Source organism: Ahaetulla prasina, chromosome 6 (assembly GCF_028640845.1).
Source record: "Ahaetulla prasina isolate Xishuangbanna chromosome 6, ASM2864084v1, whole genome shotgun sequence".
Taxonomy (NCBI): Eukaryota; Metazoa; Chordata; class Lepidosauria; order Squamata; family Colubridae; genus Ahaetulla; species Ahaetulla prasina.
In genome coordinates, this window is record NC_080544.1 from 112,937,552 (window position 1) to 112,964,086 (window position 26,535).

At 43.2% G+C, this 26,535-nt stretch overlaps 1 protein-coding gene across 4 annotated transcripts in view; it reads left to right on the forward strand.

The window, feature by feature from the left end:
* LPP (LIM domain containing preferred translocation partner in lipoma) overlaps positions 1-26,535 on the forward strand; it is a 267,940-nt gene that overhangs the window by 164,433 nt on the left and 76,972 nt on the right. The gene's annotated exons all lie outside the window — the stretch shown is intronic.

Sequence of the window (26,535 nt, forward strand, 5' to 3'; positions counted from 1 at the left end):
CTCACTTTCTGTCTGTCTGTCTGTCTATCTATCTATCTATCACCTGCTGTTACCTCATGCCTCCCACCGACTCGTGCGCTCTCACAGAGAAGGACTTCTCAGGGTGCCGTCTGCCAAGCAATGGCGGATGGCGGCCCCCAGGGGAAGATCCTTCTCTATGGGGGCTCCCACCCTCTGGAACGAACTTCCCCCGGGTTTATGCCAAATACCTGACCTTCGGACCTTCCGCCGCGAATTGAAAACACATCTATTTATTCACGGTTTTAAATTTATTACTAATTTTAATGGGGTTTTTAGTTTTATATATTTTTAAAGTTTTTAGGCCAACTATATAATAAGTTTTTTAACTTGTATTTTAATTGCATATTTTTGTATCGTTTTGTTTTATCTTGGCTGTACACCGCCCTGAGTCCTTCGGGAGAAGGGCGGTATAAAAATTGAATAAATAATAAAAATAAAATAATAATAATAATAATAATCTACCTATCCATCCATCCTCATCATCTATCATCAAACAATCATCTATCTCTATCATTATGTATCATCTATCTATCTATCTAACCCATCCATCCATCCATCCATCCATTCATTTATCATATCTGTCTATCTGGCATATACCCATCCATATATATGTAGGTCTGGTTGTTCGGGTTTTCTCCCGCATAAAATTGGAAGTGTCTTGGCGACGTTTCGACGAAGTCTCATTCGTCATCTTCAGGCTTCAGCTTCGTGCTTCTGGGAGCAAATTTTACGCGGGAGAAAACCCGAATAACCAAAGACCTACATAAAAACACCGCGAAAACCTCAGAAAACATAATATATAATTTATCTATATCTATTATTTATTTATTTATTTATTTATTTATTTATTTGCATTTATATCTCGCCCTTCTCCGAAGACTCAGGGCAGCTTACACTATGTTAGCAATAGTCTTCATTCTATTTGTATATTTATATACAAAGTCAACATTGCCCCCAACAATCTGGGTCCTCATTTTACCTACCTTATAAAGGATGGAAGGCTGAGTCAACCTTGGGCCTGGTGGGACTTGAACCTGCAGTAATTGCAGGCAGCTGCTGTTAATAACAGACTGCATTAGTCTGTTATGCCACCAGAGGCCCTGATCTATCACCGATCAGTTCTATCTATCTATCTGTCATCTATCATCTAACTACTGTGTTTCCCCGAAAATAAGATTCTGTCTTATATTTTTTTGAACCCTGAAATAAGCGCTTGGCTTTATTGCCATGCACTCAAAAGCCCAATTGGGCTTATTATCAGGGGATGTCTTATTTTGGGTGAAACCGGGTACCTCAATCTGTATATCTATATTTCTTACTCACTCCCTCCCTCTCTCTCTCTCTCTCTCTCTCTCTCCACCCACCTACCTACCTACCTATTAAACTTGTCTTCTGCAAAGGCGAGTCTGGGCAGCTTATAGACATTGTTTAAAATACACTATAAAACGTTAAAACAGTAAATAAAGATCTGGAATTTATAAAAATGCTATTAAAAAAAAAACTAAGCAGGATGGCGATGGAGGGTACGAAATACGCCCAGGGAGATGGTGGGGTGTTGTCTACTCCATCAGCCACCCTCAATGTGCCACACTCCCATTGGGGCCCCTGGCTAGTTGGCACAGTCGTGTCTCCGAGGCAAGCCAGCACCCGGGTGCCACATCTGTGGGTGCCACCTCCATGGATGCCCTGACTTGAAACTTCAGGGGTCCAGTGGGTTTGCAGGCTCTGTGTGTGTAGTGTTGTGCAAAAGATTGTGTATCACACCAGGCTTCTTTCTTTCTTTCTTTCTTTCTTTCTTTCTTTCTTTCTTTCTTTCTTTCTTTCTTTCTCTCTCTCTCTCTCTCTCTCTCTCTCTCCCTTCCTTCATTCATTCATTCCCTCCTTCCTTCCTTTTTTCTTTCTTTCTCTCTCTCTCTCTCTCCCTCCCTCCCTCCCTTCCTTCTTCAAACAATCAGGGTTATCTTCTCTCCCCGAAAAATTAATAAAAGCTATTATTCAAGTTGGTTAGAGGCGTCTGATAGTTCCTCTTTCAGCCTGGAGTGGTGAAAGGACTTTTAAAAGATTAATTGTTAGCAATTCTTAAGAGTTAATTTCTCTTCTGCCCTTTCCTCTTTAAATATAGAACTCGCGATATTGCATTGTTTTCTGCTGGCTACCTAGCTTAGGACGGTTGATAGACGTAAGGCTTTGTTCCGGCTTAATGTTCCTGCTTAAATTAGGAAGAAAGTCTTTTTTTTTCAGGATGTCTTTGTTCAGCAATTTTGGTGCCAGTTTTACGACGTACATCGAACACAGAATAATAGAGGTGGAAGGGACCCTAGAGGTCTTCTAGTCCAACCCGCTGCTCGAGCAGGGGACCCAAGACCATTTCAGCCTCTTTGAGTGTCTCTGGGTTGGGTTTTGCTTTTTTGAGAGGTTCCTTTGAGCATCTCTCCCTTAGGGGGGGCTGGGCACTAAAACTATCTTCTTTGTTATCTTATAATTGTTTTAATATTTATTTATGTTTTTATGCTGTGCTCCATCCAGAACTGTTTGGCCTGAGATGGGTGACAAACTTCATAATAAATTTAAAAAAAAACAACAACAAGCAAATGGTCAGGGAGTCCTTGACTTATGACTAAAATGGAGGCCAAAATTTCTGTTGCTAAATGAGACATGTGGTAAGTGAGTTTTGCCCCATTTTAAGACCTTCCGCGTCACAGTTGTTAAACGAACCTCTGCAGTCGTTAAGCGAGTAACCTGGTTGTTAAGGGAATCCGACTCCCCCATTGACTTTGCTGGTCAGAAGGTCACAAAAGGGGATCACGTGACCCTGGGACCCTGCAACGGTCGTAAGCGTGAGTCAGTTGCCAAGCTTCTGAATTTAGATCACGTGACGAGAAAGGTGAGGACGCTGCCGTGGTCAGTAAGTGTGGGAAAAAGTCATAAATCAGGTTTTTTTCATTGCTGTTGTGACTTTGAATGGTCGCTAAACGAACTGTTATAAGTCGAGGACGACGTGTAATGTTTCTCTGCATCGTTGCAAGGATGAGAAACAGAAAAATTTATTCAAAGCAGGATGGGTCTCCAAGGCTCCCCTTGGCCACGTTTCAAAGGGTCCAGAAATTCAAGAAGTTGTGTGTGTGTGTGTGTGTGGTTTTATATATATACCGGTATATATATAATAGAATAGGATAGGATATTTATATATATCCATCAGGTTTCGTTTTTAATTTGTTCCAGTGTGATCACAGAAAAAAGTGACATTAAAGATTATCCCATCCCATCCCATCCCATCCCATCCCATTCCATATCCTATCCTATCCTATCCTATCCTATCCTATCCTATCCCATCCCATCCCATCCCATCCCATCCCATCCCATTCCATTCCATTCCATTCCATATTTTATCCTATCCTATCCTATCCTATCCTATCCTATCCTATCCTATCCTATCCCATCCCATCCCATCCCATCCCATCCCATCCCATCCCATCCCATCCCATTCCATATCCTATCCTATCCTATCCCATCCCATCCTACCCTATCCCATCCCATCCTATCCTATCCTATCCTATCCCATCCCATCCCATCCCATCCTATCCTATCCCATCCCATCCCATCCTATCCTATCCTATCCTATCCCATCCCATCCCATCCCATCCTATCCTATCCTATCCTATCCCATCCCATCCTATCCTATCCTATCCCATCCCATCCTATCCTATCCCATCCCATCCCATCCCATCCCATGCCATCCCATCCCATCGCATCCATATTTTCTATTCTATTCTATCCTATCCTATCCTATCCTATCCTATCCTATCCTATCCTATCCTATCCTATCCTATCCTATCCTATCCTATCCTATCCCATCCCATCCCATCCCATCCCATCCCATCCTATCCTATCCTATCTATCCTATCCTATCCTGTCATCATCATCATCATGATCATGTCAGGTCAGGTCAGGTCAGGTCAGGTCAGGTCAGGTCAGGTCATGATCATCATCATCATCATGATCATGATCAGGTCAGGTCAGGTCAGGTCATGATCATGATCATATCATGATCATGATCATATCATGATCATGATCATGATCATGATCATGATCATGATCATGATCATATCATGATCATGATCATGTCAGGTCAGGTCAGGTCAGGTCAGGTCAGGTCAGGTCAGGTCATGATCATGATCATGATCATGATCATGATCATCCCATCCTATCCTATCCTATCCTATCCTATTCTATCTCTTCTTGTCTGCATCATCTTGATCAGGTTTTGAGAAAGACAAAATAAAATTCTCCAACGACTCCTCAAAATTGTTAGCGACTTCTTGGAAAACTTTTCTATTCTATTCTTTTAAACAAGCAAATGGTCAGGGAGTCCTTGACTTATGACTAAAATGGAGGCCAAAATTTCTGTTGCTAAATGAGACATGTGGTAAGTGAGTTTTGCCCCATTTTAAGACCTTCCGCGTCACAGTTGTTAAACAAACCTCTGCAGTCGTTAAGCGAGAAACCTGGTTGTTAAGGGAATCCGACTCCCCCATGGACTTTGCTGGTCAGAAGGTCACAAAAGGGGATCACTGGGACCCTGGGACCCTGCAACGGTCGTAAGCGTGAGTCAGTTGCCAAGCTTCTGAATTTAGATCACGTGACGAGAAAGGTGAGGACGCTGCCGTGGTCAGCAAGTGTGGGAAAAAGTCATAAATCAGGTTTTTTCATTGCTGTTGTGACTTTGAATGGTCGCTAAACGAACTGTTATAAGTCGAGGACGACGTGTAATGTTTCTCTGCATCGTTGCAAGGATGAGAAACAGAAAAATTTATTCAAAGCAGGATGGGTCTCCAAGGCTCCCCTTGGCCACGTTTCAAAGGGTCCAGAAATTCAAGAAGTTGTGTGTGTGTGTGTGGTTTTATATATATACCGGTATATATATAATATAATAGGATAGGATATTTATATATATCCATCAGAATTTCATTTTTTAATTTGTTCCAGTGTGATCACAGAAAAAAGTGACATTAAAGATTATCCCATCCCATCCCATCCTATCCTATCCTATCCTATATCCTATTGTATCCTATCCTATCCTACATCCTACCCTACCCTATCCCATCCCATCCCATCCTATCCTATCACATTTCCTATCCTACATCCTACCCTATTCTACCCTACCTATCCTATCCCATCCCATCCCATCCTATCCTATATCCTCTCCTCTCCTACATCCTACCCTACCCTACCCTATCCCATCCCATCCCATCCCATCCCATCCTATATCCTATCCTATCCTATCCTATCCTATATCCTACCCTACCCTACCTTATCCCATCCCATCCTATCCTATCACATTTCCTATCCTACATCCTACCCTATTCTACCCTACCTATCCCATCCCATTCCATCCCATCCCATCCTATCCTATATCCTCTCCTATCCTACATCCTTCCCTATCCTATCCTATTCTATCTCTTCTTGTCTCCCCTTCATCCTATATCCCATCCATCCATCCTATCCTATCCTATCCTATCCTATCCTATCCTATCCTATCCTATCCTATCCTCTCCTATCCTATCCTATCCTATCCTATCCTATCCTATCCTATCCTATCCTATATCTTATATCTACTTTATACCTTATTTCTTACTTCTTACGTTATCTCATCTCATCATCTAGTGCAACAGCCGCTGCTTTTGTTTCTGTCCGTGGTCGTCCAATTTCCCAACCCCTCCCGAGGTCCCTAGTTAGCGGGAGCCTTTCTGGTTTCTCCCCTTCCCCAAAACCTAAGTTTAGATTGGATCTGAATCACGCCTACATCCAAAGCCAGCAGAGGAAGAATGGAGCGGCTACATCTAAGCTGTCTGGTTTTGTCCTCTGAATTCTGGAGCTGACATTGTTGCCATGTTGTGTAAGACCCACACATGAAAAGAATTCTTTGAGCTCCTTGAGAGAAAGAGAGAAAAATCCAGCATCATCTTGATCAGGCCTTTGAGAAAGACAAAATAAAATTCTCCAACGACTCCTCAAAATTGTTAAGCGACTTCTTCGGAAAACTTTTCTATTCTATTCTTTTAAACAAGCAAAGTCGGTTCTTTTGTCTGCATCGCAAACCAGTGTTTGCTCCAGCAGAACAAGCTGCATGTGTGGGAAGGAGAGAAAACTTTGAATTAAGAATCTACCCGCCTCAGAGGGCACCTCAGAGATCAACCTGACCAACCCCCAAACTCCTAAGGACACCCACACATTTTAAATAAAGAACATTTCATTCCGGCTTCAATTTTCAACGAAATAACGCACAATCGGAACCTGGCGAGGGAAATTGTATAAATTGCATCTGCAGGAGGGCAGTTGTGGAGTGAATTTTATCCCGTTTCATTATCTTCCTTGCCGCAACTGTTAAGGGAATCTGTGCTGTTGGTAAAGGTAATGGCATGTTGACGTGTTAAGTAAAACCTTTGACTTTGCTTGGCGGAAAAGGAGGAGGAAGAGGAGGAGGAAAAGGAAGAAGGGAAAGAGGAGGAGGCCCTTGGTGCTGTCTGAACTTGGTGGTTTCCTTGCAGATGTTACATTACCCAACTAGGTGACATCATCAGTGATAGAAGGGAGTGGTGCTTGTAGGGGGAGGAGGAGGAAGAGGAAGGAGAAGAAGAATGAGGAGGAGGAAGAAGAAGAGGAGGAGGAGAGGAAGAGGAGGAGGAAGGAGAAGAGGAAGAAGAAGAAGAAAAGAAGAAGAGGAGGAGGAAGGAGAAGAAGAAGAGGAGAAGAGGAAGAGGAGGAGGAAGGAGAAGAAAAGAAGAGGAGGAGGAGAAGAAGAAGAAGGAGGAGGAGAGGAAGAAGGAGGAGGAGAGGAAGAGGAGGAGGAGGAGGAGGAGAAGAAGAAGAAGAAAGAAGAAGAAGGAGGAGGAGAGGAAGAGGAGGAGGAGGAAGGAGAAGAAGAGGAGAAGAGGAGGAGGAGGAGGAAGGAGAAGAAAGAAGAGGAGGAGGAGAAGAAGAGGAGGAGGAGAGGAAGAGGAGGAGGAGAAGAAGAAGAAGAGGAGGAGGAGAGGAGGAAGAGGAGGAGGAGGAAGGAGAAGAAGAGGAGAAGAGGAAGAGGAGGAAGGAGAAGAAAAGAAGAGGAGGAAGGAGAAGAGGAGGAGGAGGAGGGGAGAGGAAGAGGAGGAGGGGAGAGGAAGAGGAGGAGGAAGGAGAAGAAGAAGAAGAGGAAGAGGAAGAAGAAGTCATTCTTGAACGTGTGTGTGATCTCCAGGGGAGGACAAACGGAGAAGGGACTTCAGAAGAGCAGATTTTGGCAAACTCCATAGTCCCATCCACCAGTTTCTAAAACTGAAGAAGAGAGAAAACTCAAGAACGACAGGAAAGGCTACCAAAGGAGAGACAGCAGGTGTAGGTGGGAACACTCTCCCGAAGACAGCAGAAGGAAGAGTTGTAAGGAGGGTGGCAGGGACGCCTGCGGGGCTCTCTGAAATGCAGAAGATAAAACGAACGTGCACCAGATGTAAAAGGAAGGGAAGATAGGAGAGGAAGATTCACGGTATTTGCCAGAAACGGTGGGACAGGAGTGTCCAACTCCTAGAATTGGGGAGTTGAAGTCCGTAGGTCTTAAAAAAGCCAAGATTGGACATGCTTGCTGTAGGAGTTAGGCCAGCTGCACCTGAAATAAATGTCCCCTAGGAGCAAAACTAGGTTTTGTGGAAAGAGGAGGAAGAAGGAGGAGGAGGAGGAGGAGGAGGAAACGGAAGGAGGAGGAAGAGAAAGAGGAGAAGAAGGAGAAAGAAAAGGAAGGAGGAGGAGGAGGAAGAGAAAGGGGAGGAGGAGGAGGAAGAGAAGAAGGAGGATGGAAAAGGAAAAGGAAGGAGAAAGAAAAGGAAGGAGGAGAGTAAGAGAGAGGGAAAGGAAAGGAAGGAGAAGACAAAGAGGAGAAAAAGAAAAAAGAAACAGAGGAAGAGAGAGAAAAGAGCAAAAGAGAGAGGGGGAAAGAAAGAGACAGAAAGCGAGAAAAGAGAGGGGAAAGGGGGAGAGAGAAGAAAGAGAAAAAAGAAAGGAAAAGACAGAAAAAGACAGAAAAAGGAAAAAGAGGGAAAAGAGAGAGAGAAAGAAAAGGAGGAGAGAAAGAAAGAGAAAGTGGAAAGGGAGAGGGAAAGAGAAAAGAGAGAAAGAGGCAGAAGGAGAAAGAAAAGAGAGACAGAAAGAAAAAGAAAAAGAGAGAAAAAGAAAGAAAAAGAAAAGAGAGACCGAAAGAAAAAGAAAAAAAAAGAGAGAAAGCGAGAGAGAGAAAGAGACAGAGAATGAAAGAGAGAAAGGGAGAGAGAGAGAACACACAGCAACATCTTTTTTTTTTTTTTTTTTTTTTTTTATTGAAAGAGTTTTAAAAAAAACAAAAACATTTTCCCCCTTTTTTCCCCCTCCCTCCCAAAAAAAAAAAAAAACATCCTCCTCCCCACCCGCTTCCGGGTCAATCACAAGGTAAAGTCCAATCCAAATAACCACATCCAAAGCTTTTCATCTCCCAACCCTCCCCATTACATAAAATAACTTTCTAATTATTCAAAGGCAATCTGATATTTCTTAATCTGATATCTGTTTTGTAGATAATCAATCCATTTTTCCATTCAATTAAATATCTTTCCTCGTATTGTCTTTTAAGAACGCTGTGATTTTAGCCATCTCAGCCAAGTTAATAACTTTCAATATCCATTCTTCTATTGTAGGTATCTCTTCTTTCTTCCAGTATTGTCCAATCAACAGTCTTGCTGCTGTTATTAAGTTCAAAATCAGTTTAGTCTCAATCCCTGTACAATCCATTATAATTCCCAAAAGGAAAAATTGTGGCAGGAACTTTATCTTCTTCTTCAGTACATTTTGAATAATCCACCAAATTCTTATCCAAAAGACCTTAATTTTCTTGCAAGTCCACCAAATATGAAAATATGTAGCATCATCACAATCACACCTCCAACATTTCGCTTGGATATTAGGATACATACATGATAATTTTTTGGGATCTAAATGCCATCTATAAAACATCTTATAAAAATTTTCCTTAAATTCTGTGCTTGTGTAAACTTAACATTTCTAACCCAAATTTTCTCCCATGTTTCCAACATTATTGGTTCCTGAATATTCTGTGCCCATTTTATCATACAATCCTTTACCAAATCCTTTTCCTAATCTATTTCAAGCAACACATTATACAATCTCTTTATATGCTCGTGGGTCTGATTTCTAATTTGCTTTATTAAATTTTCCTCCTTTGCATTATACCAATTTTTGATCTTCTTTCCATCTAGCACTTATTTGCCCATATTGAAACCAAGTATAATTCCTCCTTCTTCATTTAATACCTGTAATGATTTTAATTGCAATCTACCTCCTTCAGCATACAAAAGTTCTTTATATGTAATCATTTCCTGTTTCTGTTCTATATTTATATTCTCTATTGCATGTCTAGGGCTCGCCCATATAGGAATCTTATAATCTAATTTATAGGAATATTTATTCCAGACCCAAAAGAGCACTTCTCAACACATGATTCTTAAAAGCCCTATCCACTTTTTTCCATAAAATAAGTACGCATGCCATCCATATAACAAGTCATAACCTTCTATATTCTTTCCTCTGTTAAGTTAAACCAGTCACTTATTACTGAGAGGGTTACTGCTTCATAATATAGTTTAAAATTAGGCATTCTTAAACCACCTCTTTCCCGTGAATCCTGTATTATTTTCATTTTAACCCTCGCCTTTTTACCCTGCCATATAAATTTATTAATCCCACTCTGCCAATCTTCCAAATTTTTATCCTTTTAATTATAGGTATCATCTGGAACAGAAACAAAATCTAGGTAACACATTCATTTTAATAGCCGCAATCCTTCCCAATAGGGATAACTGCAATTTCTTCCAGCCATTCATATCATTCTGAACTTTTTGCCATAGCAAGTCATAATTATTCTTATAAAGTTTCTTGTTCGATGAGCTAATATAGACCCCTAAATATTTAACCTTTTTTACTACCTCAAATCCTGTCATTTCCTCTAGTTTTTGTTTCTGTTGTATAGACATATTTTTAATTATCACTTTTGTTTTTAGCTGATTTATTTTAAATCCTGATACCTTTCCATATTTATCAATTACTTCCAACAAAAATCTACTTGAATTTATAGGATTCATTAACGAACCACTACATCATCTGCAAAAGCTCTAACTTTGTACTCATATTGTCTAATCTTAATTCCTCTATTTTCATTAATTTCGTATTTTATCTAATAATGGTTCCAGAGTCAAAACAAACAATAATGGTGATAAGGGACATCCCTGTCTTGTTCCTTTCGCAATCTTAATAACTTCTGTCAAACTACCATTTACTATAATCTGTGCTGTTTGCTCTCCATAAATCGCTTTAATTATTCTAATAAAACAGTCTCCAAATTGCATTTTCTCTATTAATTTAAATAAAAAATCCCAATGCAATCGATCAAAGGCTTTCTCTGCATCCAAAAATAGGTGCCGCTGAAGTATTCTTCTTTTCCAAATATTCCAATATATTAATAATCTGTCTAACATTATTCCTCATCTGCCTCCCTTTTATAAAACCAGATTGATCAGTATGAATTCTTTGTTGTAAAACTAACATTAATCTATTTGCTATTATTTTTACAAAAATCTTATAATCATTATGTAAAGGAAGGGAAGATTGGAGAGGAAGATTCATGGTATTTGTCAGAAATGGTGGGACAGGAGTGTTTAACTCCTAGAATTGGGGAGTTGAAGTCTGTAGGTCTTAAAAAGGCCAAGGTTGGACACTCTTGCTGTAGGAGTTAGGTCAGCAAGACTGTAGCCCAGTTGCACCTGAATTAAATGCCCCCTAGGAACAAAACTAGATTTTGTGGAAAGAGGAAGAGGGAGGAGGAGGAGGAGGAGGAAACGGAAGGAGGAGGAAGAGAAAGAGGAGAAGAAGGAGAAAGAAAAGGAAGGAGGAGGAGGAGGAAGAGAAAGGGGAGGAGGAGGAAGAGAAGAAGGAGGATGGAGAAGGAAAAGGAAGGACAAGAGTAAGAGAGAGGGAAAGGAAAAGGAAGGAGAAGAGAAAGAGGAGAAGAAGGAGAAAGAAAAGGAGGAGGAGGAGGAAGAGAAAGGGGAGGAGGAGGAAGAGAAGAAGGAGGATGGAGAAGGAAAAGGAAAAGGAAGGAGAAAGAAAAGGAAGGAGGAGAGTAAGAGAGAGGGAAAGGAAAAGAATAGAATAGAATAGAATTTTTTATTGGCCAAGTGTGATTGGACACACAAGGAATTTGTCTTGGTGCCTATGCTCTCAGTGTACATAAAAGAAAAGATACGTTCGGAAGGAGAAGAGGAAGAGAAAGAGGAAAAGGAAGGAGAAAAGAGAAAGAGCAGAAGGAGAGAGAGAAGGAGAAAGAGGACAGGACAGGACCAGAATCAAGGAGTTAAAACTTCAAGGTTGGAGGTTCAGGATAGACACCAGGTGGGGCTTCAAAGCTGGACAAGCTGTCAGCCAGTGTAACAGTCTGCCACATGAAATGGGGTCTTCTCCTTCCTTGGAGAACATTAGATGGTCATCTGTCCAAGATCCTTCAATGCAGCGTTTCCCAACTTTGGCAACTCCCTGATGCGTCGACTTCAAGTTCACGGAATCTTCAAGTCTGGACTTTTAAGTCCCAGAATCCCTCAGGCCAGGCTCAGAGTCATGGCTGAGAATTCTGGGAGTTGAAGTCCACATGTCTTGGAATTAACTCCTTTGGGAAACACGCCCTGGTGGATCCTGCAGCTGAACAGGGGGTTGGACTAGTTGATCTCTGAGGTCCCTCCCAACTCCAGGATTGCTGTGCCCTGAGGATCAAACAGGCCTCTGGAGATAAAGCTCTGAATCGGCAAAGGGAGGGGGTGGGTCCTACTACCTGTCCCATCGTCCAGAGCCTTTTCATCCCTGCGGGTTTCTCTGCTTTAAAGCCGCACATTTTCAGAAGCTGAACCAAAAATAAAAAGAAGAAGAAGAAGAAGAAGAAGAAGAAGCGAAGGGATTTGCATAATGACTCCGTAATAACCCGGCAGGGTTCTCCTGCTTTCTCTTCCCTGCAAGTAAATGATTTGTTTTCCACTTTTCTATCAAAAGCCTTATTACCGACCTGTGCGGAGCAAAACCTCTTCTCATTTCCCTTTGCAGCCCACTTTCCCCAAAGCCTGCAATTAGACATTTTATGAAATAATAGGAGAGATGTGAGGAGGGAGGGGAGAAAGGGGGAGAGAGAGGGTGAGAAAGACAGACACAGAAGGAGAGGGAGGGAGAGACAGAGTGGGAGACAGAAAGAAGAGAGAGAGAAAATTAGAATAGAATAGAATAGAATAGAATAGAATAGAATAGAATAGAATAGAATAGAATTAGGAAAGAATAGAATAGAATAGAATAGAATAGAATAGAATAGAATAGAATAGAATAGAATAGAATTCTTTATTGGCCAAGTGTGATTGGACACACAAGGAATTTATCTTCTTCTTCAGTACATTTTGAATAATCCACCAAATTCTTATCCAAAAGACCTTAATTTTCTTGCAAGTCCACCAAATATGAAAATATGTAGCATCATCACAATCACACCTCCAACATTTCGCTTGGATATTAGGATACATACATGATAATTTTTTGGGATCTAAATGCCATCTATAAAACATCTTATAAAATTTTCCCTTAAATTCTGTGCTTGTGTAAACTTAACATTTCTAACCCAAATTTTCTCCCATGTTTCCAACATTATTGGTTCCTGAATATTCTGTGCCCATTTTATCATACAATCCTTTACCAAATCCTTTTCCGAATCTATTTCAAGCAACACATTATACAATCTCTTTATATGCTCCTGGGTCTGATTTCTAATTTGCTTTATTAAATTTTCCTCCCTTTGCATTATACCAATTTTTGATCTTCTTTCCATCTAGCACTTATTTGCCCATATTGAAACCAAGTATAATTCCTCCTTCTTCATTTAATACCTGTAATGATTTTAATTGCAATCTACCTCCTTCAGCATACAAAAGTTCTTTATATGTAATCATTTCCTGTTTCTGTTCTATATTTATATTCTCTATTGCATGTCTAGGGCTCCATATAGGAATCTTATAATCTAATTTATAGGAATATTTATTCCAGACCATAAAAGAGCACTTCTCAACACATGATTCTTAAAAGCCCTATCCACTTTTTCCATAAAAATAATCGCATGCCATCCATATAACAAGTCATAACCTTCTATATTCAAAATTCTTTCCTCTGTTAAGTTAAACCAGTCACTTATTACTGAGAGGTTACTGCTTCATAATATAGTTTAAAATTAGGCATTCTTAAACCACCTCTTTCCCGTGAATCCTGTATTATTTTCATTTTAACCTCGCCTTTTTACCCTGCCATATAAATTTATTAATCCCACTCTGCCAATCTTCCAAATTTTTATCCTTTTTAATTATAGGTATCATCTGGAACAGAAACAAAAATCTAGGTAACACATTCATTTTAATAGCATAATCCTTCCCAATAGGGATAACTGCAATTTCTTCCAGCCATTCATATCATTCTGAACTTTTGCCATAGCAAGTCATAATTATTCTTATAAAGTTTCTTGTTCGATGAGCTAATATAGACCCTAAATATTTAACCTTTTTACTACCTCAAATCCTGTCATTTCCTCTAGTTTTTGTTTCTGTTGTATAGACATATTTTTAATTATCACTTTTGTTTTTTCTGATTTATTTTAAATCCTGATACCTTTCCATATTTATCAATTACTTCCAACAAAAATCTACTTGAATTTATAGGATTCATTAACGTAACTACATCATCTGCAAAAGCTCTAACTTTGTACTCATATTGTCTAATCTTAATTCCTCTATTTTCATTAATTCTCGTATTTTATCTAATAATGGTTCCAGAGTCAAAACAAACAATAATGGTGATAAGGGACATCCCTGTCTTGTTCCTTTCGCAATCTTAATAACTTCTGTCAAACTACCATTTACTATAATCTGTGCTGTTTGCTCTCCATAAATCGCTTTAATTATTCTAATAAAACAGTCTCCAAATTGCATTTTCTCTATTAATTTAAATAAAAAATCCCAATGCAATCGATCAAAGGCTTTCTCTGCATCCAAAAAAATAAGTGCCGCTGAAGTATTCTTCTTTTCCAAATATTCCAATATATTAATAATCTGTCTAACATTATTCCTCATCTGCCTCCCTTTTATAAAACCAGATTGATCAGTATGAATTCTTTGTTGTAAAACTAACATTAATCTATTTGCTATTATTTTTACAAAAATCTTATAATCATTATTTAAAAGTGAAATCGGCCTATAGTTACCAGGTTTAGAGCAGTCTTGCTCCTCTTTCGGTATCAGTGAAATAAAGATGTTTTCCATGACGGGGTATTCCCCACTCTAATTGTATCTGATTAAATAATTCTTTAAGTGGGCCTAATATTTCATCCTGTGTTTTTATAATAAGTTGCTGTAAGACCATCTGTACCAGGGTTTTCCCATTTTAATTGTTTAATTGCCTCCACTATTTCTCCAGTAGCTATCGGCGGTTCAGCTCCTCCTCTGTTCTAATGTTAGAATATTCACCTTATAATCTTTCAAATAATCATAAATATCCCTATCCAATATTTTGTCTTTTGCATATAGTGCAGTATAAAATTCTGAGAATGCCTTTTTAATTTTATCCTGTTGATATGTCTCTTTACCTTTATATTCTATTTTTTGTATGACACGTGCTTTCTGTTTCTTCCTTAAATTATATGCCAACCATCTCCCAGGTTTATTTGCATTACAAAAAGTATTATGTTTAGCATATTGTATATTCGTTGCCACCTGGTCTGCCATTAACATATTAAATTGACTCTGTAATATTTTTATAGCCTCTTTAAGTTTATGATCTTGTGGGTTTTGAATTAATAACTGTTGCTTCCTTTGAATTTCTTCTTCCAAATATCTACGCTGCTTTTGTTTATTATTCCTTTGCCTGTTGTCCAAATAAATCAATATCCCTCTAATAAACGCTTTGCTCGCTTCCCACACAGTTCCTATAGGTGTCCCTTTGTACATATTAAAATCAAAAAATTCTTTTAACTGTTTCTTACAATAAGTTACATTATCCTCATATCTAAACAGATTTTCATTCAACCTCCATGTTCTACCACCTTTTTTCCCTTGTAATAATTCCATCCATACTGGGCTATGGTCAGTTAAACACCTCGAAAATATCTTCGCTTTTCTTCACCCTAGAAAGCAAGTCATTAGAAATTAAAATAAAATCAATGCGTGAAAAGATTGATGCCTATCAGAAAAAAGTAAAATCTCTCTCATCTGGATTCCGTAACTCCATATATCTCTAAACTCAAAGTCTTCCATCATTTCAAAAAGGATTTTGGTAATTTTGCATGTATAGGTATCTTCTTGGAGGAAGTTCTCTTATCCTTCTTGTATCAATTACTCCATTCCAGTCTCCTAATAAAATAAACGAACTATAATCCCAGAGGGTCAACCTCTCATGTAACATTTTGTAAAACTTTTCTTGTTGCTGATTAGGTGCATAAATACCTATCAACAAAGTCTTTTTGCATCTATCACCAGTTCAATAGCAATAAATCTTCCTTGAATATCTGCCTCAATTAGCTTAGCTGGTATATCCTTCCTGATATATACAACAATTCCATGCTTCTTTTCCAAAGCTGATGCAACAAAATGGTTACCCAATTTTGAATTAACTTAAATATTTTTGGTCTGATAATTTTATATGTGTCTCTTGCAAACAAATCACATCATTTTTAAATTGTTTCAAGTAGTGAAATATTTTCCTTCTTTTCTGAGCTGAATTCAAGCCATTAACATTCCATGACAAGATTCTATTTGCCATTACTGGCCTCCTGAAGCTTTGAAGCAGACAACGGAAGCTCCTCCTCCGGTATCTTCCGTCTAGCTCCTCCACAGCTTCCATAATGGGATCCTGACTTTACTTTGAGACTGTTGCTCTTCTTTACGCTTAAGGGCTCCTCTTGTCACCCTTTGCTCTTGTGGTTCCTCTAATACTGGCAGCAATAAAGGCTCTTGGGTCACCACGCCTTCTTGAGTCTCTTGAAGTTTTTCTATCACTTCTATTTCGACTTTCAAAACTGTAGAAAGAAAATCCTTTGCCTTTAAAACCGTGTCAATTCTATATCTCCTTCCTTGATAGAATAGTGTCAGTCCAACTGGCACCTCCCATCTGAATTGAATCTGATGTTTTTTAAGTTCTTGTGTAAAAAAAGCAAACTTCTTCCTGTCTCTTAACATCTTTGAAGGAATCTCTTTCAACACCTTCAACTCCTGTTCTCCAATTTTTAAAGTTGTCTGATATGAAACTTGCAGAATTTGATTTCTCATAGTCCTTTTCACAAAATAAACCACAATGTCCCGAGGAAGCTTTCTCTGTCTTGCAATCCAAGAATTAACTCTATATATTTTATCAATTTGGTAAGCTACCTCTTGGGGGTCCGCTTCAATAAATTCAGCCAATGCTTCTGATATAATTTTTCTTAAGTCTTCTCCACGCTCTTCTCGCATACCACGAATTCTAAGAGCTCCTTCCATAAGTTTATATTGTAATATCACAACCTGATCTTCATTTTGATCCACTTTTTTCTGAACACCTTTCATTTCATCTTCTAAATACTTATTTGACTGAGAGATCTGTTGCATTTCCACTTCCAATCCTTCAATTTTTTTACTCAGTCCTTGAACTGCCATAAGAATATCTTCTTATTTTTGCATTAAAATTCTCCATCATCTCTTTTTGCCTATCTTCAGAAAGTTTTAATTGTTCTTTCAATATTTCCTCAAGACTTGGTTCAGATCCCTTCCAGAAGGCTTTAAAGGTTTAGCTGCCATTCTGTCTTCAAAAGAATCAGGAATTCAAACTTAATAACTCTCCTTCCCCTTTTTCACTAAAAAAAAAACTCCGTTTGTAACAATCCACAAGTAACGCTGCTTCATCGTACTAAAAAATTTTACTTTCACTTTTAGACGCCATTTTAAAAGTCAATTAATCAAAGACAAAGAAAGGTTTCAAATTTCAAAAAGGGAGTCGGTACTTGCCGTGCTGATTCTACATCAAAGTTCGAACGCTTGTGAAATTCCCGTCTGCTTGGAATATCAATCAATTTAATAAGTTCTCTAGAGCAGAAGCAACATTCCTCTCCTTTTCCCTGATAAAAACAGGCTCAAGCTCAATCCTCCAAGACGGAGTGGCTGTGGATGCCGCATCCCGCACAGTCAGCTAACCGGGCTGACCATCGGTGGCGAGTCACTGGCCCCGATGGAGAGGGTGCAAGAACTTAGCGCCCTCCTGGATGAACGGCTGTCTCTAGAAGATCATTTGACGGCCGCTCCAGGAGAGCGTACCAGGTTCGCCTTGCGCGCCAGTTGCGCCTTTCTGGACCGGGAGGCCCTATGCACGGTCACCACGCCTCGTGACGCCCCGCCTGGATTACTGCAACGCCTCTACATGGGGCTCCTTGAAGGGCATCCGAGGCTACAGTTAGTCCAGAATGCGGCTGCGCTGGTGATAGATGGAGCCCTCGTGGCTCCCGTGATAACACCATCCTGCGCAGGCTGCACTGGCTACCTGTGGCCTTCCGGTGCGCTCAAGGTTTTGGTGACCACCTTTAAAGCGCATTTAGGATGTAATTTTGGCCTGAACTGGATTTTTTTTATTTTTATTTTTTTGCAAGGAGGTGAAACTCCCACTTGGCTGCAGGGAAGGGAGATTGTCGGAAGCTGATATTGGTTAGGAATAATAATAATGAGGAGGAGGAGGAGGAGAAGGAAGAGGAGGAGGAGGAGAAAAAGAAGAGGGAGAGGGAGGAGAAGGAGAAGGAGAAGAAGGAGAGGAAGTCGGGGAGGAGAACTGTGAGGTCCTAAGTGCTCTCTGAGTTTGGTGGTTTTCTTGCAGACGTTTCATGACCCAGGTAGGGAACATCATCAGTGCTAAAAGGGAGGAAGAAGGGAGGAAGAGGAGGACTGTAGGGTCCTTGGCGCTCTCTGAGTTTGGTGGTTTTCTTGCAGACCTTTCATGACCCAACTAGGGAACATCATCAGTGCCCACATTAAAATATCCCCCTGCATCTTCCACTATTTCCAAGTGGAGATGGTTCCGTAGAAATTCTAGGCGTTCCTTATATTAAGTCTCCAGGCAGAACTCTATATATCCTGGCTGGAAGAAATTTCCAGGTCGGGAGTCGTATTTGGATTTAATGCCGCTTCTCTCGGACGAGGCCTCGAAAATAACCTCGCCAGTCAGTCGCTTCCGGGCTTCCATTGGGGCCACAGGCCGCAGCTCTCCTTAAGACTTGTTGCGGCCTGGGAACGGGCCGCGGCGGGGGCCTTAGACCGGGTCGTGCCTTTGCGGCCTCTGACCCAGCGCAGGTCCCAACCAGCCCCTTGGTTCTCCGAGGAGCTGAGAGGGATGAAGCGCCGGAGAAGACGCCTAGAGAGTTCCTGGAGGTCTAGCCGTTCAGAAGCTGATCGGACACTAGTGAAGTCCTATACTAGGGCTTACCTAGTGGCAATGAGGGAAGCGAGGCGTACCTACGCCTCCTCCCTCATTGCATCGGCAGATAACCGCCCAGCCGCCCTGTTTCGGGTGACCCGCTCCCTCCTACATCAGGGGGAGTGGGATGACCCGTTGCAGGGACGTGCTGAGGAGTTTAACGGTTATCTATACGATAAAATCGTTCAGCTTCGGGATGGTTTGGACCAAGATTGCGGTGATACGGGTGAGACGGCTGAGGGTGGTCTTGGTGACATTGTATGGGATGAGTTTGACCCTGTCGCTCCCGAGGACATGGACAGGTTGTTGGGGAGGCTGAATGCCACCACATGTTTACTGGACCCGTGCCCCTCCTGGTTGGTGCTGGCCACGCAGGAGGTGACACGAGGCTGGCTCCAGGCGATTACGAGCGCTTCTTTGGTGGAGGGAGTCTTCCGCCGCCTTTGAAAGAGGCGGTGGTGAGGCCCTCCTCAAGAAGCCTTCCTGACCCGCTGTTTTAGGTAATTATCGTCCGGTCTCAACCTTGCAGCGAAGGTTGTAGAGAGTATGGTGGCATATCAGTTTCCTTGCACCTGGATGAAACTGTCTATCTAGACCCGTTCAGTCCGGTTTCCGACCCGGTTACAGCACGGAGACGGCTTTGGTCGCGTTGGTGGATGATCACTGGAGGGCCAGGGATAGGGGTTGTTCCTCTGCCCTGGTCCTATTAGACCTCTCAGCGGCTTTCGATACCATCGACCATGGAATCCTGCCGCGCGGTTGGAGGGATTGGGAGTGGAGGCACCGTTTATCGGTGGTTCTCCTCCTATCTCTCCGACCGTCGCAGTCGGTGTTGACAGGGGCAGAGGTCGGCCCCGAGGCGCCTCACTTGTGGGTGCCGCAGGGGTCGATTCTCTCGCCTTCTGTTTAACATCTACATGAAGCCGCTGGGTGAGATCATCAGTGGTTTCGTGTGAAGTACCAGCTGTATGCGGATGACACCCAGCTGTACTTTTCACACCGGACCACCCCAACGGTTATCAAGTGCTGTCCCGTGTCTGGAGGCCGACGGGTCTGGATGGGGAGAAACAGGCTCAAGCTCAATCCTCCAAGACAGAGTGGCTGTGGATGCCGGCATCCCGGTACAGTCAGCTAAATCCATGACCATCGGTGGCGAGTCACTGGCCCCGATGGAGAGGGTGCGCAACTTAGGCGCCCTCCTGGATGAACGGCTGTCTCTAGAAGATCATTTGACGGCCGCTCCAGGAGAGCGTTCCAGGTTCGCCTGGTGCGCCAGTTGCGCCTTTCTGGACCGGGAGGCCCTATGCACGGTCACTCACGCCCTCGTGACGTCTCGCCTGGATTACTGCAACGCCTCTACATGGGGCTCCTTGAAGGGCATCCGGAGGCTACAGTTAGTCCAGAATGCGGCTGCGCTGGTGATAGATGGAGCCCTCGTGGCTCCCGTGATAACACCCATCCTGCGCAGGCTGCACTGGCTACCTGTGGCCTTCCGGTGCGCTTCAAGGTTTTGGTGACCACCTTTAAAGCGCCCATGGCATAGGGCCGGGTTATCTACGGGACCGCCTACTGCGACCAGATACCTCTCACCGACCCGTGCGCTCTCACAGGAGGGACTCTCAGGGTGCCGTCAGCTAGGCAGTGTCGCTGGCGACGCCCAGGAAGGGCCTTCTCTGTGGGGGCTCCCGCCTCTGGAACGAGCTCCCCCAGGACTCCGTCAACTTCGGACCTTCCTTCCTTCCGTCATGAGCTCAAGACACATTTATTCATCTGTGCAGGACTGGCTTAGATTTTAATTTTATAGGGTTTTAAATTGATTTTAATATTTATATTTCTATTTTTAACGATAGGGCATTGGAATAAGTTTTTTAAAGATTATTTTAATTTTGTGTATCGATGTTTTATATGCCTGTGAACCGCCCTGAGTCCTTTGGGAGATAGGGCGGTATATAAATTTAAATAATAAATAAATAAATAAATAAGACGGGACCTTCCTCTCAACGTATCTCCTTTGGATTTATTTTAGGAACTATGTTCTTCCTTATTTTTAGACTCCCATTATACTTATTGTTTTTCCTCTCATACACACGTACATATATATATATATATAGAGAGAGAGAGAGAGAGAAGGATTTCATAGTCAATGTATTGTTTTTAATTTAATTAAAATAATTTACCTTCAAAATACATCCTCACCCACAAGGAAGAAGAGGGAGTCAAGCTATTCTCCAAAGCAGCGGAAGGCAAGAAAAAGAAGCAACGGATGGGAACTCATCCAGGAGAGAAGCAAACTGGAACTAAGGAGAAACTTCCTGACAGATGAGGGCAATGAACCAGTGGAACAGCCTGCCACCAGAAGTTGTGGGTGCTCCATTACTGGAGGTTTTCAAGAAGAGATTGGGCAATTATCGGACCAAGATTGTCTAAGGTCTATCTTGGACAGGGGGTTGGAGCAGATGACTTCTGACGGGCCTTCCAGCTCTAGGATTCTATGATTTCGGATGGTGGATGGATGGATGGATAAAAGGAAGGAAGGAAGGAAAGAAGGGGAGAAGAAGGAAGGAAGGAAGGAAGGAGAAAGGGAGAAGGAAGGAATAAGGGAGGGAGGGAGGAAAGGAAAAGAAGGGAAGAAGGAAGAAGAGAGGGAGGGATTAAGGAAGGAAAGAAAAGGAAGGAAGGAGAGAAAGGGAGAAGAAAAGATGGAAAGGGGGGAAGGAAGGAAAGAAAAGATAGGAAGGAAGGAGGGAAGGAAGGAAGGAGAAAGGGAGAAGGAAGGAAGGAAGGAAGGAGGAGGAAGGAAGAAGGAAGAAGGAAGGAAGGCAAGAAAGAAAGAAGGCAGAAAGGAGAGAAAGGGAGAAGGAAGGAGAGAGAAGGATTTCATGGTCAATGTATTGTTTTTAATTTAATTAAAATAATTTACCTTCAAAATACATCCTCACCCACAAGGAAGAAGAGGGAGTCAAGCTATTCTCCAAAGCAGCGGAAGGCAAGAAAAAGAAGCAACGGATGGGAACTCATCCAGGAGAGAAGCAAACTGGAACTAAGGAGAAACTTCCTGACAGATGAGGGCAATGAACCAGTGGAACAGCCTGCCACCAGAAGTTGTGGGTGCTCCATCATTGCAGGATTTTAAGAAGGAGAAGGAAGGAACAATGGGTGGAAACTCATCAGAGAGAGAAGGATTTCATAGTCAATGTATTGTTTTTAATTTTTCCTGCGAGCGGTTTGGCTTCCCGTTCGAGCAACTGGGCATTTCACAAGCTGAGAGGCTTGTAAAAGTCAAACGCGAGGCTCTAAAAATACAACGTTTGCTTTCACCTTTTAGCCGTCAACAAGTTTTCCTCCATCCTGCCTCGGGGGCTGACGTGTGCTCACGCACGCTGACACACCTGCCCGGACACGAGTAGCCAATGTGCAAAGAGCGAAGCAGTGAATGCAAATGGGCAGAGAAGGAAGGAAGGCAAGAAAGAAAGAAGGCAGAAAGGAGAGAAAGGGAGAAGAAGGAAGGAGGAGGAAGGAAGGAGGAGGAGGAAGGAAGGAATAAGGGAGGAAGGAAAGAAAAGAAGCAACGGATGGGAACTCATCCAGGAGAGAAGCAACCTAGAACTAAGGAGAAATTTTCTGACAGGACAATTAATCAGTGGAATGACTTGCCACCAGAGGTTGTGGGTGCTCCATCATTGCAGGATTTTAAGAAGAGACGGATAACCATCTATCTGAAATGATGGAGGGTCTCCTGCCTGCCTTGAGAACTTTGCTAGGACTTTCTGTTCTATGATTTCGGATGGACGGGTGGATGGATGGATGGATAAAAGGAAGGAAGGAAGGAAAGAAGGGGAGAAGAAGGAAGGAGGGAGAGAGGAAGGAAGGAAGGAAGGAAGGAAGGAAGGAGAAAGGGAGAAGGAAGGAATAAGGGAGGGAGGGAGGAAAGGAAAAGAAGGGAGGAAGGAGAGAGGGAGGGATTAAGGAAGGAAAGAAAAGGAAGGAAGGAGAGAAGGGGAGAAGGAAAGATGGAAAGGGAGGAAGGAAGAGAAGAAAAGATAAGGAAGGAGGGAAGGAAGGAGAAAGGGAGAAGGAAGGAATGAGGGAGGGAGAAAAGGAAAAGATAAAGAAGGGAGGAAGGAAGGAAGAGAGGAGGGATTAAGGAAGGAAGGGAGGAAGGAAAAGAAGGCAGAAAGGAGAGAAAGGGAGAAGGAAGGAAAGAAAAGATAGGAAGAAAATAGGGAAGGAAGGAGAAAGGGAGAAGGAAGAAATAAGGTAGGGAGGAAAGGAAAAAATAAGGGAGGAAGGAAAGAGAGGGATTAAGGAAGGAAGGCAAGAAAGAAAAGAAGGCAGAAAGGAGAGAAAGGGAGAAAGAAGGGTGGAAAGGGAGGGAGGGCAGAAAGAAAAGATAGGAAGGAAGGAACAATGGGTGGAAACTCATCAGAGAGAGAAGCAACCTAGAACTAAGGAGAAATTTTCTGACAGGACAATTAATCAGTGGAATGACTTGCCACCAGAGGTTGTGGGTGCTCCATCATTGCAGGATTTTAAGAAGAGACCGGATAACCATCTATCTGAAATGATGGAGGGTCTCCTGCTTGAGCAGGGGGTCAGACTAGAAGACCTCCGAGGTCCCTTCCAACTCTGTTATTGTGTTCCCTTCTGGCCTTAGCACTGTAATAAATTTGAAATGCCCTGAACTGGTTTAAAACCTCATTAGATTCCTTCGTTTGTGCTGGGCTTGGTCCAGTCTCCTAAAAGGACTTCCTAGTCTAGTCCAGAACTCCAATTGTCTCCCATCCAAGAATTTGCCCGCTTGGTCCCTGCTTAGCTTCCAAGTCGCGACCAGCCCATGCAAACCCCCGGAAAATTTGAAAGTGCTGTTTTTGGTTTTTTTCTCTTATTGCTCCTGCTTTTTCCCTCCCAACTGGTGACAACCTCTGCAAAAATTATTTTTCCCCTTTTTAGACTTTGGACAGTGACTCACTCCATCCCAGAAATACGATTTGCCGTGTTTTCTTTCCTGTTGCTTTTTTGTTTTTTTAATTTTTCCTGCGAGCGGTTTGGCTTCCCGTTCGAGCAACTGGGCATTTCACAAGCTGAGAGGCTTGTAAAAGTCAAACGCGAGGCTCTAAAAATACAACGTTTGCTTTCACCTTTTAGCCGTCAACAAGTTTTCCTCCATCCTGCCTCGGGGGGGGGGGGGCTGACGTGTGCTCACGCACGCTGACACACCTGCCCGGACACGAGTAGCCAATGTGCAAAGAGCAAAGCAGTGAATGCAAATGGGCAGAGAAGGGGGAAGGGTCCCTCCTTCTCGTGGGGTGGAGTAGAAGCAGAAAATGAGGAGGGTGACAGGACAGAATTGGAAGGGACCTTGGAGGTCTTCTAGTCCAACCCCAGAAAACTCCGTATCACTCCAGACAAATGGTTGTCCAATCTCTTCTTAAAAACCTCCACAACTTCTGGTGGCAAGCTGTTCCGATGGTTAATTGTTCTCATTGGAAATTCCTCCTTAATTCCAGGTTTCTTCTCTCTCCTTGATTAGTTTCCATCCATTGTTTCTTGTCCTGCCTTCAGGTGCTTTGGAGAATAGATTTAACCTTATGGTTAACCTGCTTTAACCTGAGAGTTGGAAGGGACCTTGGTGGTCTAACCCCCTGCTCAAGCAGGAGACCGTCTACCATTTCTGACAAATGGCAGTCCAGTCTCTTCTTTAAAATTTCCAGTGTTGGAGCATTCACAACTTCTGGAGGCAAGTAGTTCCACTGGTTAATTGTCCTCACTGCCAGGAAATTCCTCCTTAATTCCAGGTTGCTTCTCTCCTTGATGAGTTTCAAGGACATGCTCCTTGTCCTGCCTTTAGATACTTTGGAGTAGAGGTCTCCAACCTTGGCAACTTTAAGCCTGGCGGACTTCAACTCCCAGAATCGCTTAAAGTTGCCAAGGTTGGGGACCTCTGCTTTGGAGAATACCCTGTTTCCCCAAAAATAAGACCTATCCCGAAAATAAGCCCTAGCGTGTTTTTTTACATTTGATCCCAATATAAGCCCTACCTCTCCATATAAGCCCTATTTAAGAGCCCGCGCACCCAGCCGCCCATTCTGTCTGGTTTCTCACTGTGCACCACCTGAGGGGTTTGATTGGAAGGGCCCCACATTGGCTTTCCTCAGGGACCCTGGATCCAGACCATCTATGCCCCGACACCTGCCTTGTGGCAGCAGCAACATCAACCATGTACAGCAGGAGACCACATGGCCGCCAGCGGCCACAATGGAGCAGGAGGCAAAGCGATGTGTTGTGGCGACGGCCGTGAGGCAAGGCAGGTGTCACGGCCTGTTCTGTCCCCCCTCGCCTCAGTCCGAGCAATGGCTTAATTAGCCGGCACTATCAGCTCTGGCAGCAAACTAGCGAGCGTCTGCCAAGTGTCTGTGTTATCTCTCTTGATGCCGATGAGTCAACCAGGAACAAACAGTACTTCAGCTCTAGTTAAGCAGTTGATTTGCTTGCCATGAAGGGGTATAGCAGCCCTTGCTGCTTTTATATCCTGTGGGGTGTGGCTCCATGACTCAGCACTTCCTAGACCTGCCCCACCCCTGCTTCTGTTGTTCCCGCCTCTCCTGCCTACGAAACCTAGGGTCCAGCCAGGCCTGATTGCCATCAGCTGGGTCTGAAGGTGTGGCCTGTGGGGGGAAAGAGTCAGGGGATGGAGGCCTCGTTATCTCCTCCACCTGGCCTGCCTCTGTCTCCTGGAGCTGAGCCAGGGAAGCTGGTGCTCCCGAGGTAAGTCCTGATAGCCCTTCCCCCTCACTTTCCGAGTCACTTTCTGGCAGGGGGCCCGGCTCGGGGGCGCAGACATAACAGGTGGGCTGGCTATGGGGGCTCTGGGGTAAGCCGGTGGGGGGAGCATGGGGTGGCTCCTTCCCTCGCACCAGCGACGGCACCGGTAAGCAAGCAAAGGAGGTTGTCCTCCTGTACACGGGAAAAGAATAAGACAGCCCCAGAAAATAAGCCCTGGTCTTATTTTCGGGATCACATGGCCTGCCCCCCCCCTTCTCCGCGGCAACCCCTCAGATAATTTTTTCCCTAGCTCTAGGTTTACTGATTAATCCGTTAATCAGAATGCAGCTGGAAGGGACTTCAGAGGTCTTCTAGCCCAGGGGTCTCCAACCTTGGCAACTTTAAGACCGGGAGACTTCAACTCCCAGAATTCCCCAGTCAGCCATATCTCTTTTTCTCTTAACCTCTTAAAGTGGAGAGATTGCAGAGGAAGGGATTACAAGAGAGTAAGCAAAGCTGAGGCTGAGGAATTCTGGGAGTTGAAGTCCACAAGTCTTAAAGTTGCCAAGGTTGGAGACCCTTGATCTAGTCCAACCCCCTGCTCAAACAGAAGACTCTATAGCAGTGATGGCTAACCTTTTTGCCATTGCGTGCCAAAAACGGGGGGGGGGGAGCGGCCATAATCCAATGCCCCCCCCCGCGCATGCCCCCCCCTTTTTTGGCATGCGATGGGATGGTGGGCCAAGTAGGCCCGTTTTTCACCCTCCCCAGTTTCCAGAGGCTTTCTTGGAGCCTGGGGAGGGCAAAAACGGCCTTCTCCACCCCCCTGGAAGCCCTCCAGAGGCCAGAAATGGCCCATTTCCCGACTTCCGGGGGGGATGGAACTGGAAGGCCCGTTTTTTGCTCTCCTCGGCCTCCAGAGGCATTCTAGGAGCCTGGGGAGGGACGAAAATGGCCTCCCCCCTCCCCCTGGAAGGCCCGAAAATCAGCTGGCTGGCTTCAACTTATGACCATCATAATAGATGATGGAAATTCTGGACTCCATTACAGCCATAAGTCAAGGACTTCCTGTCTAACAAATATAGGTAGTCCTTGACTTAAGACTGTAGTCAGTCCGTTTGACTGTTTGAAATTACAACGGCAATGAAAAAAGTGACTCGCGGCCGCCATTGAACCCAAATT